Source organism: Panthera uncia, chromosome X (assembly GCF_023721935.1).
Source record: "Panthera uncia isolate 11264 chromosome X, Puncia_PCG_1.0, whole genome shotgun sequence".
Lineage (NCBI taxonomy): Eukaryota > Metazoa > Chordata > Mammalia > Carnivora > Felidae > Panthera > Panthera uncia.
Window position 1 is genome coordinate 36769868 of NC_064817.1, and position 17422 is coordinate 36787289.

The 17422-nt window shown below is 42.9% G+C and overlaps 1 protein-coding gene across 2 annotated transcripts in view; it reads right to left on the reverse strand.

Annotated features, from left to right (window-relative positions):
• Positions 1-3551, reverse strand: part of NDP (norrin cystine knot growth factor NDP) — a 47329-nt gene extending 43778 nt beyond the window's left edge. Inside the window, exon 1 of one of the 2 annotated variants that reach the window (XM_049644599.1) lies at positions 3386-3551. The gene's annotated coding sequence lies outside the window, so the exon portion shown is untranslated. Of the gene's footprint in view, positions 1-8; positions 224-3385 lie in introns of those variants that run through there. The other variant, XM_049644601.1, reaches the window with a different exon arrangement.
• Positions 3552-17422: the final 13871 nt, after the last annotated feature.

A 17422-nucleotide genomic window follows, 5' to 3' on the forward strand; every position in this document is an offset into this window, starting at 1 on the left:
ACCCTTACCTGGGGCTCTTGTCTCCTCCTGGACATCAGCCTCTCTTGCATTTTAATCCCGCGTCTGCTCTCTTGCTGGACAAGAGAGAACTCCAGACCCAGAGTCTACGACATTCTACTAGCTTTCTGTGAATTAGGGTGACTCACTAGAGAGTAGGATACATGGTGTAGTTCTTTTTGGTTTTTTCTTTCATTTAAATTCAAGTTAGTTAACATGTAGTGTGGTATTGGTTTTAGGAGTAGAATTTAGTGGTTCATCACATATAACACCCACTGCTCATCCCAACAAGTGCCCTCCTTAATGCCCATCACACATTTAGCCCATCCCCTCACCCAGCACCTCACCAGCAACTCTCAGTTTGTTCTCCGCATTTAAGAGTCTCTTATGGTTTAGTTCTAACGGATCAGAATCTAGACACCAAGGAGATCCCTAGGAGATCTGTGTGTACATTAATGTTCCAGAAACACTTTTCTGAGAAAGTGTTTTATGAACTGGTTCAAGAAGAAGTAAGACACTGGAATAGACCAGAAATAGAAATGAAATAGACTGGAGTAGACCAGAAATAGACCGTGGAAGAAATCACAAACCTTGTCAAAAATGAATTATTGAGTTATTTTCATTTTTATAATATTCCAATGCTATTTAAATAATTCCAAAGTAGAGAAAGCAATGGAAAGTTTCCAACTCATTTTACGAAGCTAGCAAAACCACGATGTTAAAACCTGATAAAGATTAAACACTCAGAGACAAAGCTTATTAAATAGTCCAGCAAATATGTACAAACAAAAATCCTAAACATTGCATTCATTAACCGAATCCAACGTGAAAAGAAAAGAATAGTAAACCACAATAGAAACAAATTTATACTAGGAATGCAAGGGTTATTTAATATTTAAAAATCGATTCACATAATTTATCACATCAAGGGAGAAGAGAAAAAAATTCAACAGACATCCCAAATTAATTAATCAGTGATAAAATTAAATACCATGCATTACAAATATGTGTAGTAAACTGGGACTAGAAGAAAATTTTGCCAACATGATAAATAGCATATTTTGCAAACCAACGATTTACGTCATTCTGACAGGCTTTTCAATTGAAGAGAGGAATAATATAAGGATGCTTCACATCATCACTATTCTTTTTCATTTGTTGTAAGTCCCAAACCACATAAGGAAACAAGAAAAGAAATAGGAGGCATAAACACTGGAGAGAGAATAGAAGTAATGCCATTTTGAATTTTTTTCTTGAAACTTCAAGAAAATCATCCACGAAAAGGTTGTCACTACTAGGAAGTGATGGGCACCAACACAAATTTACAAGTATCGATAACTTTCACATATTAAAAAATATATATTATTTCATTCACAAAATGAACAAAAAATATAACCTATTTACAAATGATCTTAACAAGAAATGTGCAACACTGTGTAAAGAAAACAGGGGCGCCTGGGTGGCTCAGTCGGTTAAGCGTCCGACTTCGGCTCAGGTCATGATCTCAGTCTGTGAGTTTGAGCCCCGCGTCAGGCTCTGTGCGGACAGCTCAGAGCTTGGAGTCTGCTTGGGATTCTCTCTCTCCCTCTCTCTCTGTCCCTCCCCTGCTCATGCTCTCCCTCTCTCAAAAATAAATAAAATAAACTTTCGTAAAATAAAAAAGAAAAGAAAACAAAAATGGACTTAAAAGAAGAGTTTAGAATACAATGCAGAAGCACCCTGTATTTCTGGATAGGAAAACCCATTATTACTAAAGTGTTAATTCTTCCCAGTTTGCTTTACAAATGTGATACATTTCTAATCTAATCCAACACCAACTTCACATTCTTGCAACTTGACCAAAGGCTTTTCAAGTTTATCCAGAAGGATAAACAGGCAAGAATAACCAAGAAAATTTTTTAAAGAAAAATGAGAAGGGACTTGAAGCCAAATGTTGAAATATATTATAAAGCCGCAATAATTTGAACAATGTGGTGTGGATGCAGGACTAGCCAAACAATTCAAGGTAACAAAAATAGAAAGTCCAGAACAGACACGGGAATGTTTAAGAATTTAGCATATGATAGCTGTCTCATTTAAAAACCATATTTTTATAGAACTTGACTAAATATTTGTGGAAAAATTCATTTAACTTCATTACATTCCAGAATAGATTTCAGCTGGGCTAAAAAAAAATGTAAATTTTTAGGGGGAAAAAAAGCACGAACTATTCCAGAAGAGAATATAGATACACATTTATGTAATTCTGGAGTGCAGTAGGCTTTTCAAATCATAACACTGAAAGCAACATCACAAGAAGAAAACACTGGTATCTTTCACTCTATAAAAATATTAATACATAAAAGCAACAACAATACATATTATAAATTCAAGCCTAATGTACCCCTCTGGTGGAAGAGCACAAACAAAATTGAGAAAACATCATGACTACATATGAAGCAGAAAAATAAAAAGAGACACCATAAAGAGCTTTCACAAGTCAGAGAAAAAAGTAATGTTGGAATTGGCAAAGGCCAGGAAAATGTAATTCACCAAATTGCAGAGCCAGTCGCTTTATTTTTAGCAAAAGTGTAGCTTCTTTAACAACAGAGTGCAAATCAAAATAACCACAAGGTATACATCACCTTTTGTGTAGTCAACTGACAAGGCTGAAATAAAATTACAACACACTAAGTTTGGTGAAGTGTGCCACCACTGGTACTCCCAAATACAGCTGGCAAGAGTGTAAATTTTATAACATTCTGTGTAGAAAAGTGGTCAGATATACATATACATATATGTATATATATGTATATATGTGTGTGTGTGTATATACATATATACATATATATGTATATACACACACACACATATATATATACATATATAGACGTATATATACACGTATATATATGTACACGTACATATACACGTATATACACACACACACACACACACACACATATATATATATATATATATATACGTGTATATATATGGACCATTGGGCTTCTGGGAATTTGTCCTTAAGGAAATAATTATACATTTCTCCAATGATTTATCTGTAAGTACATCCACAGCCTCATTTCTTATAATGGCCAATCTTGGAAACCAACTCACTATTCTCTAATAAAGGATTGGCTCAATAAATAAATGCCTTTATCTAATGAAATACCTAGAAGCCATTAAATGTATTTTTTAAAGAATATTTAATGACATGGGAAAATGTGCATGGTATATAGTTTAATTAAAAACAGATTGAAAAATAACATGCAGTTTGAACTTTTTGTTAAAAATTACATTCATGCATAATATAAGACAGGAAAAGCACATACCGGAATGTTAACAATGCTTTTTTCCTAGATGCTGGGATTTCAGATGATTTATACCATCTTTTTTTTTGGCTTACCTGTCGGTTTCACATTTTCTTCAGCGAGCACGCACTCTTCTATAATCAGAAATTGTCAATACATTAAAATGAAGTCAAAAATACTTTTAAGAAGTCAAAAAAGAGAAACAAGCAGTCTCGTGGACCTCTTGGTGTGTCTGATGGAAAAATCTGTTGTCAGTATGTGTTTGTCATGACAGGCAGTGCCTCCTTCAGGGGAACACCCTGGAGAGATTCTTATCCATTCTTGATAAGAACAACCAATGACAGTTGCTCTTGTCCCAAGCAGTTGACCTGTTTTTATCTGATGGACCCTATGAACCATGTAAACCAGAAAGCTGGGAGACAACCTATGTTCACCTCTGTAAACAAGAGTATGAATCTATGTGACATGTAATTGTTCCGCTTAAGAACCTTGTCATCTTGTATTTTGTGTATTCCAGTAAGTTAGCTTAAGTCTTTCCAGGAAAGACACAGAATTGGTATAAAGTTGTAAGTACACCCGCTAAGGGCTGTGAGGTAATACAAGAATTTCCCAGCATGCAGAATCATAAAGCACAGCAGAGGGGAGTCGGTACCAGCCCCACAAAAGAACTCATTTCTTAAACAGCTGAGAATAGGTCATTCATTCACTCAACTAACATTAGTTGAGGGGCTATGATGTGCCAGATCCTGTTCTAGGTGCTGAGCAGCCGTACAGCGAATAATGAGAAAACTGCATAATTCCTGTTGTTCTGGGCTGAATTGTGCCCCTTCCCCGTTCACGTGTTGGAGTCCAAACCCCCAGCTCCTCAGAATGTGACTATATTTGGAGATAGGGTCTTCACAGAGATCATCAAGTTAAAATGGAGTCACTAGTGGGGCGCCTGGGTGGCTCTGTTGGTTGAGCATCTGACTTTGGCTCAGGTCATGATCTCAGTTCATGGGTTCGAACCCTGCATCGGGCTCTGTGCTGACAGCTCAGAGCCCGGAGTCTGCTTCGGATTCTGTGTCTCCCTCTTTCTCTGCCCCTTCTCCGCTCATTCTCTCTCTCTCTCTCTTTCTCAAAAATAAACATTAAAAAAACAAAAACGGAGTCATTGGTGTCAGCCCTGACCCAGTAGGACTGGTGTCCACATGAAAACGGGACCTTTGGACACAGACACCCATAGAGGGAAGACAACGTGAAGACACATGGAGAAGAAGGTCATCTTACAAGGGCAAGGAGACAGGCCTGGAACACATTCTCCCTCACGGCCCCCAGAAGGCACCAACACCAACAACACCTTGAGTTCAGACTTCTGGCCTCCAGAAGCATGAGACAATGAACTTTCTTTGCTTATGTCATCCAGCCTGTGGTACTTGGTTATGGCAGCCCCAGGAAATGAAGCCAGTCACCATTGAGGGGGAAAAGGAACCAATAAGTAAACAGACAAACAAGTATATCATTATGAGTGGTGAACTGTCCGGGTTGAGTACTCAGGACAGCTTGCTGCCGTGACCTGAGGGATGAGAAGGAAGAGGCCCATGACTTGGGGAAAATCATCCCAAGTAGAGGGGCAGCACGCATGCGAGTCCAGGGCAGAGAAGAAGTGAGCAGGTTCCAGAATGTAAGAGTCAAGCTAGGCCGAACAGGTCCTACGAGGAGGCACTGGTGACAGACATCCGGACCCACTAGGAGTCCTCAGCACCCAATGTGGGCCCCATCATTCATTGCTCACTTGCTTTTTTGGTCGAGTCCTTCGTTGTAAGAAGTATCTTCCATCACAGACACGTGAATCCAGAAAGTCTGGTGGAGTAGAAAGACCTTCTTCCAGGATTCATCTTTTTTCTATTTTGGTTTAGTTCCTTTTTTTTTTTTGCTCTTTTTATTTATTTATTTATTGAAAACATTCCAGGAGGGGCGCCTGGGTGGCTCAGTCGGTTAAGGGTCCGACTTCAGCTCAGGTCACGATCTCGCGGTCCGTGAGTTCGAGCCCCGCGTCAGGCTCTGGGCTGACGGCTCAGAGCCTGGAGCCTGCTTCCGGTTCTGTGTCTCCCTCTCTCTCTGCCCCTCCCCCGTTCATGCTCTGTCTCTCTCTGTCCCAAAAATAAAAATAAAAAACGTTGAAAAAAAAAAAATTAAAAAAAAAAAATTAAAAAAAAAAAAAAAGAAAACATTCCAGGATAATCAACGTACACGTACGCGTGTTCTATCAGTTTCGGGTATAGCACCAATATAGCGACTCACCAGTTCTATACGTCACTCGGGGCTCATCACCACAAGGGCACTCTTAATTTTGGGAAAGATCGCTTCGTGATACTGACTCTCTGTACTTGTGAAACTCTTTTCCCTGTCCTAAAAACTTCCGGGTGCCTCTAGCATTTCTAGGTCACTGCCTGATCCTGGTGAAATGCATGAAAGAGTGGCGGCCACCAAGTGAGGACTTAAGTAAGCAGAAAGACTGTGACCCCATGGTCACGTGTGGATGGAGGTCTACACCTGGGAGTGTCTCGGAATCCATTCAGTTCTTTTCACGCCCTCGCGGTCATTCATCAACCACCTGCGGCCACTCATTCAGTTGCACCCTTCGCCTCTCGCTGTCACTGAGACAGAGGGTGTCTTTCACCCCCTCATTTTGCTCTGAGGTCTAATTCCCAGTTGCCCAGTGGAACCATTATCTGGCTCTTCAGCAGACAGACACTTTAACTGGGCTCTGATAGTGTCCTCTCACTCGGATCAAGATTTTATTCTTATCACCAAGTTCCCCAAATGCTTATTTGGCTAACAGCAAATGCTCACCATGCAGTTACTTCAAAATTGATGCTATTGAAGGCTCGGTCACACATCAAACTGATCCTTCAGTAACTGCATTAAAATAGATCAGGGGCGAGGGGGGGTGGTGGCTCAGTCAGTTCAGCGTCCGACTTCAGCTCAGGTCATGATCTCGCATTTCTTGGGTTCGAGCCCTGCACCGGGCTCTGTGCTGACAGCTCAGAGCCTGGAGCCTGCCTCAGATTCTGTGTCTCCCTCTCTCTCTGCCCCTCCCCTGCTCGCACTCTGTCTCTCTCTCTCTCTCAACGATAAATAAACATGAAAAAAAATAGATTGAGCCCTTTAAAGTTATAGATTTTTTGGACTCATCATTCTGAGCAGATTTCTGTATTCATTTTATACACAGTACAAAGACAAGACTAAAATGGCTTCAAGACACTGATTCCAGTTAAGCCAAAGCCATTTTTTTTTTTTTTTACAATCTAATGAAAGTCATCTATTCTCCCCCTCAAATCAGTGGAACAGAAAGGAATTCTTTAAAATGAAAAAAAAAAAAAAAGACCCAAGAATATTATGAACATGCTATGCAATATAAAATTTAATACTGCAGGCTGATTCTCCACTAACTTTTTGTTTGTGCATTTCTAATGTAGACATACGGCATTGAGAGCCCATCTAGAATACTAATAAATAAATAATGGCTGAGCACAGCTGAGAGAACACCCCACTATATGCACAGTGTAAGTGTGCACAAAGTAAGGCCGATTTGAGGGCACCTGGGTGGCTCAGTCAGTTGAGTATCTGACTCCTGATTTCTGCTCAGGTTGTGATCTTGTAGTTCGTAAGTTGAACCCGGCCCCCTCCCCCACGCCCTTGTCAGGCTCTGTGCTGGTGGCATGGAGCCTGCTGGGGTTTCTCCCTCTCCTTCTGTCTCTTTCTAAAAATAAATAAGCTGAAAAAAAAAAATAAAGGAAGGCTGATTTTGAACATACTCCCTTGCCAGTTTGTAATAGAATGCTAATATTATTACTCTTTTCTTGTCATTTGCATACTTGCGGATAGCCAAGTAGCCCCCACCCCCAGTATGTCTGTTATGGGTACAGAGCCCCAGGGACCTGTATCCACGGGAGGTGGAACTGTTCTCTGGCAGTTTTCCGGGTCAGTGAATATTTTCCACCACGAGCCCAACATGTCCTACCTGTCTTTGTCCACTCCTACAGTCTCCATTGTTTCACTCCATTGAGAAAATACTTTTGAAACATCAGGGAATGTTGCTGGGTGGTTTCCCAACAGCAACACATGGGAACTTTCCAGCCAACACAATAGCCTTTTCTCAATAGGTCTTTGCTTTTACTTCCTTATAGCTTGTCATACACTTGGCCCTTTCCTCCTTGAAGTCGTCCCCATGTGCCCTCCATGGCCATGCCTTGTGCATTCCCATCTCAGTGGTTGAGCGTGGAACCCACTAGGTGTTTCTTTCCACTGATTTACGAATTACGAACAAATCAATGCCCCTCTCCTCTTCGAAAACTCCCGAGACTATCCCATATTGATCTGACCTGCCATTGACTGCATACTATTTATATCAGTTTGGTCAATAACCAAACGCAGCTTTGTGACACTTCTTGTAATGTAGCCTTATATTTTAGTGAATTCTTACACTCTTCTTCTTTGAGACAGAGACAGAGAGGGGGAGGTTAGCAATTTGAGATGTGACCTGACGGTCCTCCCCCCTTCTAGGCACAGGCATCAACTTAGGGAAAAAACAATTATTAGCACAGAGTAAACGGGAAAAAGTGTGCCCAGGTTTTTTGGGTTTTGAATATAAAAATAAGCTTTAAATTTTTTTAAAAATGTATTTAAATTCAAGTTAGTTAACAGTTAGTATTGGTTTCAGGAGTAGAACCCAGTGATTCATCACTTACATAGAACACCCAGTGCTCATCCCTACAAGTGCCCTCCTTGCCTATCATGCCTCTAGCCCATTCCCCCATCCACCTTCCCTCCAGCAGCCCTCAGTTTGTTCTCTGTATTTAACAGTCTCTTATGGTTTGCCTCCCTCTCTGTTTGTATCTTATTTTTCCTTCCCTTCCCCTATGTTCTTATGTTCATCTGTTTTGTTTCTCAAATTCCACATGTGAGTGAAATTATATGATATATGCCTTTCTCTGACTGACTTATTTCACTTAGCATAATACCCTCCAGTCCCATCCACATGTTATAAATACTACTCTTTTTAATCTCCAAACAGTATTCTGATATCTATATCTATCTATATCTATATCTCTCTATATATAGATACAGATATAGATATCTATCTCACATCTTTATCCATTCATCAGTCGATGGACGATGGACATTTGGGCTCTTTCCATAATTTGGCTACTGTTGATAATTCTGCTAGAAACACTGGGGTGCATGTGCCCCTTCGAATCAGCATTTTTGTATCCTTTGGATAAATACCTAGTAGTGTAACTGCTGGGTCATAGAGTAGTCCTATTTTTAATGTTTTTTGAGGAATCTCTATACTGTTTTACCGAAAGAAAAAAAAAAAGGCTTTTGAAATTTGTGGAAGAGCCAGTAGTTTGAAAGCAAAAGATTGCATTCCAAGAGGAGAGTCGTTTCCAGTTTTAAAAGTCAAGGAACTCAGGAGCCATAGACTGCCGATCAAAAGGCATGGAGAAGAGATAACAATGACCTGAGCTGGGCAAAGGCAAAGAGAGTCAGAGCGGGGGGAGGGGCTTTTGCAGGAAGTAGGAGATGGAGATAGAAACCTGTGGTCCCTTTCCAGCTGGAGTGAACTATTCTGAACAAGCTTCCCATGCCCTCCTCTGTGGAATGAATACAGATAAGTGACAGTGGCTCTTGAGGGTTGGGAATGGCCGGGCAGAAGGACGTAAGGGACCCTTGGGGAGCCTCCATGCACTCCAGTATGGTCCAAGGAGCAGTCCCGGGTTTTCCCAAGCATAGGTGTAACCGAGAGGACAACAATGGAACTAGAGCATCCTGAGTTTGGGCAAGGAGGACACAGGTAACTGGCAGAGCTCCACTAACCAGAGACCAGGTGGAATTATCTGGGTGGGTGTGAGCAAGCATGAATGCCAATGACGTGCAGGGACCGGGGGAGCAGACCCATCCTGGCTCCTCTGCTGAAGCTAAAAACCCCAATCCTTGCCTGATACTGAGCCTCTGAGAAGTTGGCTACCACCCCAGAGACAAGGCAGAAAGGGGAAGCTTTGAAATGACCAAGAAAACCCCGGATGGATGAAATGTATGTGGGAAAAAAACTACAGTGAAGTTTCTTTTTACCAAGCATGATGGGAGCTAGAGATAACCAGTCATACAGAGGAGTTTTCGAGAACTATAGTAGAAAATCAGAGTTGCTGGAGGGACGTGGGTAGGGGGATGGACTAAATGGGTCATGGGCATTAAGGAGGGCACTTATTGGGCTGACCGCTGGGTGTTGTATGTGAGCGATGAATCACTAAATTCTACCCCTGAGACCAATATTACACTACATGTTAACTAACTAGAATGTACATAAAAACTTTTTTAAAAAAGAAAATCAATACAAGTTGCATGTTTTGAGTACCTGGGCTCAAGCCTAAGGAACTTTACCCACAACTACTCATTATCTCCCCAACTAAACACAGGTATCTAGTTTTTGGGTTTTTTTGTTTTTTCCTTTTTACACTTTTTAGTTTTCCTCCAAAGCAACCAGAAGACCTGAGGGTGCCTGAAAAACGGTCATCGAATGACTGAATGATCGATGAACTGATTTCAAATTCTAAATTAGTGGCTATCTTAAGACGGAAACAACAATGGCCTAAAGTTTTACATTTCACCCGAAGATTGAGAGGACTACATTTAAAAACTGGATGCTTCAGGGGCGCCTGGGTGGTTCGGTCGGTTAAGCGTCTGACTTCGGCTCAGGTCATGACCTCGCTGTCCGTGAGTTCGAGCCCCGCGTCGGGCTCTGTGCTGACAGCTCAGAGCCTGGAGCCTGTTTCAGATTCTGTGTCTCCCTCTCTCTGACCCTCCCCATTCATGCTCTGTCTCTCTCTGTCTCAAAAATAAATAAACGTTAAAAAAAAATTTTTTTTTAAATAAAAAAAAAAACTGGATGCTTCCTCATCTTTCTACAACGCATCCATTACTCTGCTCAGGAAATAGACTTCTTGTTTCAGGGAGGTGAGGTGTAAGGTATGTTGAGTAATGTCTTCTGTGGAAGCCACAATGCCAATCTTGGAGAGATGACACGACCAAACTCCAAAGGGTCATCCGAAAATACCTTTGCACTTCAGCATCATAGTCATGAAGCAAGATGTTATGATGCAGATGAGTAGGGGAAAACGCTCGTGTAGACACCATTTGGGGGAAACAGGACAATAGAGTTAAACGCAGAACTATAGAACAATTCTGTAGAAATATGCCGTGTATAGCTTTTCATATAAAATATCTGAGTTAGGGAAACAAGGCTTTAAAGAACCATTACAGGGGCACCTGGGTGGCTCAGTCGGTTAGGCGTCTGACTTCAGCTCAGGTCCTGACCTCACAGCTCGTGGGTTCAAGCCCCACGTCGGGCTCTGTGCTGTCAGCGCAGAGCCTGGAGCCTGCTTCAGATTCTGTGTCTCCCTCTGACTCTGTCTCTCCCCTGCTCATGCTCTGTCTCTCTCTCTCTTTCTCTCAAAAATAAATAAACATTAAAAAAATAATAAAGAACCATTACAAGTGTCCAATTAAAAAGCCAACATAAAATTGTAACAAACGTACCTCTCTGGTGTTGGGTTGATGGTGGGGGAGGCTGTGCATGCGTAGGGGCAGGGGGGTAATGGGAACTCTCTGTAACTTCTGCTCAATTTTGCTGTTAACCTAAAACTGCTCTAAAAAATGAAGTTTTGTTTTTTGTTTTTTTTTTAAGCCACCATACTAAATCCGTAAAGACAGAAGATCACGGGTTGCCAGAGGCTTAGGGGAGGCGGGAATAGGGAATGGTCGCTTAATGAGCAGGGAGTTTCCTCTTGGGATGATGAACATGTTTTGAACTAGATAGAAGTGGTGTTTGCACAACAACCCGGATGCACTAACTGCCACGGAAAATGATTTAGTTTCTGTTATGTGAATTTCGCCTCAGTTTCTTAAAAAGCCATCATACGATAGATGGGCTTTTCCAAAAACACACTGCATGGAGTTATAATCTCCCAACATGGTTCTCAAAAAAGGACTTCCGTGGTCCGATTTGCTTTGAAGCAGTGGACCCGTGTCGTCTTCCTGGATATATCCACCCTGTATTAGTGTGTTACGGATGCTGAGTGGTCCTGCAGTAAAGCTCTTGATGTTTGTTTACACGAGGACTCTCATCCCCCAGCTCTCTGCATCCTATCTGATAACATCACACAGAACACAGTTGGGGAAATACTCTGCTAGATCTTTCCAAGACAAGAAAGGCTCAACCTGTTCTCGTTTTAACTGTTCTAGGGAGAAGGTTTTTAGACGTCAGCCTTTCTGGATATTTGCTGAAAACAACTTATCTTTCAAGCAGAAATAGCATGAGGTCTTTTGCTAATGTTCAAAGACCACAAGAGGTGGCCTTAATAAACCCAATTCTCAGTGAATGATGGGATGTGTGAGTAACAAAGACATAATACGGTTCTTAACTACCACTTGGCTTGTAGGTAGGAGGGCCACGCTGGGAAAACTTATTATCCCGGCCATGCAGAGATCAGCCAGCCGTCGAGTTTGCGATTTTATTCATTTGCACAAATGGCATTTTATATATACTTCAGAAAGTATAGCACAATATGAGGGCACATCTGAAAGAGCTGACGTTTTAATAGCAGATATAAAAATGTCCAATACAAAGGCAATTTAATAAAATGAAGTGGCTCAAGGCGACTGCTTCGTTGCAAGGAAATGCATCCTCATGAATCTTCGCTCGAAAGCCATTTCTTAGATTCCCAAAGTGTTGATTTGATAATAATTACCACCGATAAGAATATCTGTGGAAAGGAAGAGTCTGTTTTATGCTTGAAGTCAGTTAATCTCAACCCGGGGTGGGATTCCATTTTGGTGTGGGGCAGTGGAGTGCCCTTCCCCCAGAGAAGATGCATCAGAATCTCCGGGGGGCGGGGGGGGGGGAGGGGGGAAGGGGGGGATGGATGCTTATTTCAAAATGAATTGTCATTGTTACAACTGCAGACTGGATGTGAGTCACGATAACTAATTCACCTGGAAGACGCAATCACACTTACGAGGGTGTGGCAGTTTCAGTTCCTCAAAGGGAGACGTGCGTTACGAAGGGTAGCGAAACATAAAGGAGCACGTTGTCTAGAGGCAGATTCGGCACAGACAGGCTATTTCTTCACCACCCACGCCACATGTTAGCTTCCCGAATGCCCATGCCTCAAAAGTCCCATAGGTCCGGACTTCTCCCATCTGAGGGTGAGCGGGTGGGGTGCGAGTTCCAGGAAGCGGCGTCTGACTCAGGCCTTCCCGAGAAGGGCGTCTGGCTCCGTAGTCCCAGGATTCCTGGCTTTGGCCTCTGGGATCCCCTGTCCTACCTACGCTTCTGACTTTCCTCAAAGTCCTAGAGCCAGGCCCCATAAGTTGACTACCGCCTCGACATGCTGGGTTATAAGGACACCTCTAGTGTGTCCGCCCGCTTCAAAATGCCGTCACGCTCGTGTGGACGCACACATCCATATGTACACGAGCACGCATGCACACAGGCCCTGCATCCGCTGACCCCGCCCCCCTGGCCACTGCCGATTGGGCCATGGATGCATAAATGACCCACCTGGACCACTTATTTTCTCCAAGGAATTTACAGTCGAGGACCACAGGTACTGATCGGGGGTACTGGGAGCTTGGACTGCAAGCTAAAGAAAGGTTGGGCTTGGGAATACCCTGTTTGACCATGAATTTCTAAAGAGGCAGAGAGAGCCCTGCTGTGCCTCTGATGGTTTATCAGGTCCTGGTTCAAGGCCCTCCTGTGTTCTTCCCTCATTTTCCGGTTTGTGACATACCTCTGTATTGTTATAATAAATCTTCCTCATACATTTTTGGGTTTTTTAATTATTTATTTTGGGGGGGGTGCATGCACACGCACGAGCAAGGGAGGGGCAGAGAGAGAGGGAGAGAGAGAATCCCAAGCAGGCTCTGCTCTGTCCTCACAGAGCCCGATGCGGGGCTCAATCCCAGACGCCATGAGATCATGACCTGAGCCAAAATCAAGAGTTGGATACTTAACTGGCTGAGCCACCCATGTCCCCCCCCCCCCCCCAGCCATTTTTGTTTTTAACCTAAGATAGTTCATGTACTTTTCTGTTACTTGCAATCAAAAGATCTGTCATTAAAAATTAAAATTGTAAATTATGAGTTCAAGTGTCACCATTTATCTTTATAGTGTTCAATGCCAATTTTGAAGGCGTATATAAGAGTACTCAACTCACGTGCAAAATCACCAATGTTACTCAATTCATATTTTACAGCTTGTTACATGTATATGTCTTTTGTTCTTACCAGAACACCGGAAACGCTGCATAGCATCCAACGTGTAACACTGCATGTAACATAACAGATTTCCAGGTTCCAAAGTTTAGGACATGGCGATCTTTGGGGAGCCATTCTTTTGTGTAACACAGCCTGAGTGCCTTGGCTGTTCCACGTGGCTCGCGTCGGCTTCCCGACAGCATAGTGAGCTCAGAATCCGCAGGCTTCTTACACGGGGGTCGGTTGGCTCTTAGAGTGAGCTTTCCAAGCAGAAAAGCTTCAATGCGCCAGCCCAGGGTCAGCGTGGAAAGGGAGTACACGGAACAAGAGTACAGGGAGGCATGGCTTACGCAGGGCCACCACTGCAACAGGTTCGACTGTTCCTCCCAGTAAGCCTCATGCATCCTCCTCAAATGTCCAAAGTTACAAAAGAGAGAGCATTGTGAATCGTGCAAAATATCTGCTAGCTCAAGAAATGATGGCTCCTTGGGGATACAAATGACGATGGACGTCTTGGGACATGATCAACTTGTGCACATGACACAGGTTCCCTGAGCGCCTCCTGGGTCCCAGATCCTGGATGCGAAGCTCTTGACCAGCCACCGAGAGCCTGAATAAGAAAGGTTCTTTAGAAGCCACAGAGGGTGTCAACTATACCCTCACAGGCATCTACTCAAAGCCAGAAACAACAGTTGGTCCCGGAAGCTGCTTTTAAAGAATAATAGTGGGTCACATGTGTTACTTTGTCTATGTGTAGAGCAAGATCAGATGTCCCACTGTGGTCAGCCTGGATGGGACGTGTCTGACTGGTTCTAGTCATCCACTGATGATTCTTGCCTAACCCAGTGATCATTAGAATGATGCTAAATGGTGACTTTTCCATTTCTGACGTTCCTTCTAATTCTATTTGGGACCTTTCTATTGTAAGAAAGAGTATTATCTTCTCCTGTATTTATTTATGTACACATTTATATTACCATGGTGTGAAATAATAGAAAACATATGCATTGGTCTCTGCCCCTGGTTCCTGACACAAGGCTCCTAAAATCCTTGTAATTTCCCAAGTGATAAGAGCACTAGAAGCATCTCTTGTTCTAACATTTGGCCTTTGACCCATCCTTGACACGGGGCTCCCGAAACCCTTGTAACTTCCTAAGTGATAAGAACATCAGGAGTGTCTTTTGTTCTACTATTTGGTTTTTGACCCTGGTTCCTGACACAGAGCTCCTAAATCCATTGTAACTTCCTGGGTGACAGAGAGCATCTTTTGTTCTGGTAAGGTGGTTCTTCATGGCTCCTGGATGGTTTCAGGATGGGGACTGGTCACCAGAAAGACCAAGCCATGATTAGAAGCTTGGAACTTTTAGACTCACCTGCCATTATTTGGGAAGGGGAGAGGGGCACACCTCAACTCCACTGGGACACAAGCTCCTGAACTCAGGACCCTTCCAGACCTCACTCTATGTATCTCTCCATCTGGCTGTTCTTTGTGTCCTTTAAAACATTCTTTGTCATAAATCAGCACTAGTAAGTAAACAGTTTTCCTGAATTGTGTGAGCCACTATGGAAAAATAGCCAACTCCAGGAGGGGGTCATGGGACCTTCCAATCGGCAGCTAAGCTGTACAAGAGCTGTGGGTAACCTGAGACTTGCTACTTGTGATTGGCATCTGAAGTGGGGGGCAGTCTTATGGAATTGAGCCCTTAATCTGTGGGGTTTATGAGAACCCTGGGGATGGTCAGAATTGAATTGAATTTTAGGCCACCCAGCTGGTGTCAGAGAATTGGTCACTGTAGGAAAAGTCCCCCCCAAATCTAGTGTCAGAAATATTCAATGTGAGAATAAAGGAAAACAGAGTTCTTCCTAGACACATGGACACATGGATTCTTATTTTGTTTGGTGGGTTATAACCCTTTATTATCATTGTTTATTTTAATCTCAAATGGTCTCCAATTACCCAATGGTAGCCCTTTCAAGGCCGCTCTTGTGTCCTTTTGTCATGTCTCTATAACTCCTTGAGCCCTTCCTTACTGGATGGCATAATAAGATGTTCCAGACTCATCTTGTACTTTCTCTGCCCCCACCGTGGAATCATCTATTTCTCTAAGAAGTCTAGATTTGTTTTTTGGAGATAGAAACCAAATCTAGGTGCAAGGCATGCTCGATCGCTCCTACGGTGTCTCTAGGATTGCTTCTAGGCCAACCCATTGGACAGAGGTAGCAAATAGATGGAGGCATATAACAAAGAAACATCCATATATGTACAGAAAACAGAATTTTTGGAGAGTGGGCAGTGCCCAGAAGAGGAAGAAAAAGAAAGAGACTGAGGTAGGCACCATAGTGGTCCAAGTCAGATTGCCCAGAAATTATAAATATCTTGGGTCACATGGCAAAGGAGAATTAAAGTTACAAGAGGAATTAAGTTTGCTAACTGGCCAGCCTTAAGATGGGGAGATGATCCTGGATGATCCAGGTGGGTCCAGTGTAATCACAAGGATCCTTAAAAGCAGAAGACAGAGGCAGAAGACAGGTGGCTAGCATGAGAAGAATTAACTAACATCAGTGGCTTCGAAGATGGAGGAAGGGGTCCCACGAACCAAAGAAAGCAGGTGACATCTAGATGCTGAAAAGGCAAGGAAACCGACTCTCCTCTAGAGCCTCCAGAGAGGGCAACATCTTGGTTTTATCCCAGTGAGACCCATGTTGGACTTCTAACCCACATAACAGTGAGGTAATAAAAGTATGTTGTTATATGTCACTAAGTTTATGGTCATGTGTTACGATGGCCATAGAAAACGAACAGTGACAGAAACTCTTTTGTCAGGTCAGAGCTTATAAAAGCCTAAGTCACCTCTGGGCAAAGCAGAGAGGATCCCAATTATTTTGACTTGAAAGAGCCTCAACCCAACTTACCTGGGGAAACACTCAGTATTGTTTCGGGCATGGAAACTGAGACCCTCGACGATAGTGGGTCCAACAAGAGACAATTTTATTTCTGTAAGACCTAAGTACAGAGGGTGCTGTGTCTCAGAAGGCAGCAGGGGCCCAGGCTCCTTCTATCTCGTTGCCTCCCATTTCCAGGGTATTGCCCTCATTGCGGGGTCCAAGATGGCTTGCCACCACATCCTTGTTTCAGCCAGTGGACAGGAGGAAGAGTGACAGGTAGAACTCTTCTCTTTTGAAGTGCCCACATGTCACTCCAATTCACATGCCAATGGGTAGAACTTAGCCACGTGGCTAGACCTCTGTACAAGTGAAGCTGGGTGGCCTTGTGCCATCTTAAATGTCCTACTAGGACCGAGCAAGAGGAAAACAAAAACAGAAGACAACTAGCCACCTTTACCATATGGGGAACTGGTGCTCCTCAGTTACGTTGCGTGTTTTTTATGCTTGTGAAAGTAATTGTTTCTTGTCTTGTGTAATTCTTGAGAAAGAGGGTATTAAGCTCAGGGCTATTTCCATTTTGTGTGCAGATTCTTTTTTTTTTTTTTTTAATGTTTATTTATTGAGTTTGAGAGAGAGAGAACATGCATGTGAGCAGGGGAGGGACAGAGAGGGAGAGAGAGAAAATCTCAAGCAGGCTCCATACTCTCAGTGCAGAGCCTGATGCGGGGCTCGATCCCGTGACCCTGAGGTCATGATCTGAACCAAAACCAAGAGTCAGATGCTTAACCGACTGAGCCACCCAGGCGCCCCTTACGTGTTGATTCTTAGCCAAAGCAGTCAATCAGTAGCACATATGAATCATTATATCTGCTGGTTTCCATATCTATTTAGCTGTCTTCTGGTTATCTGAGGTTCACTCCTGATTCAGGTCCTTGAGTCTCCATGCT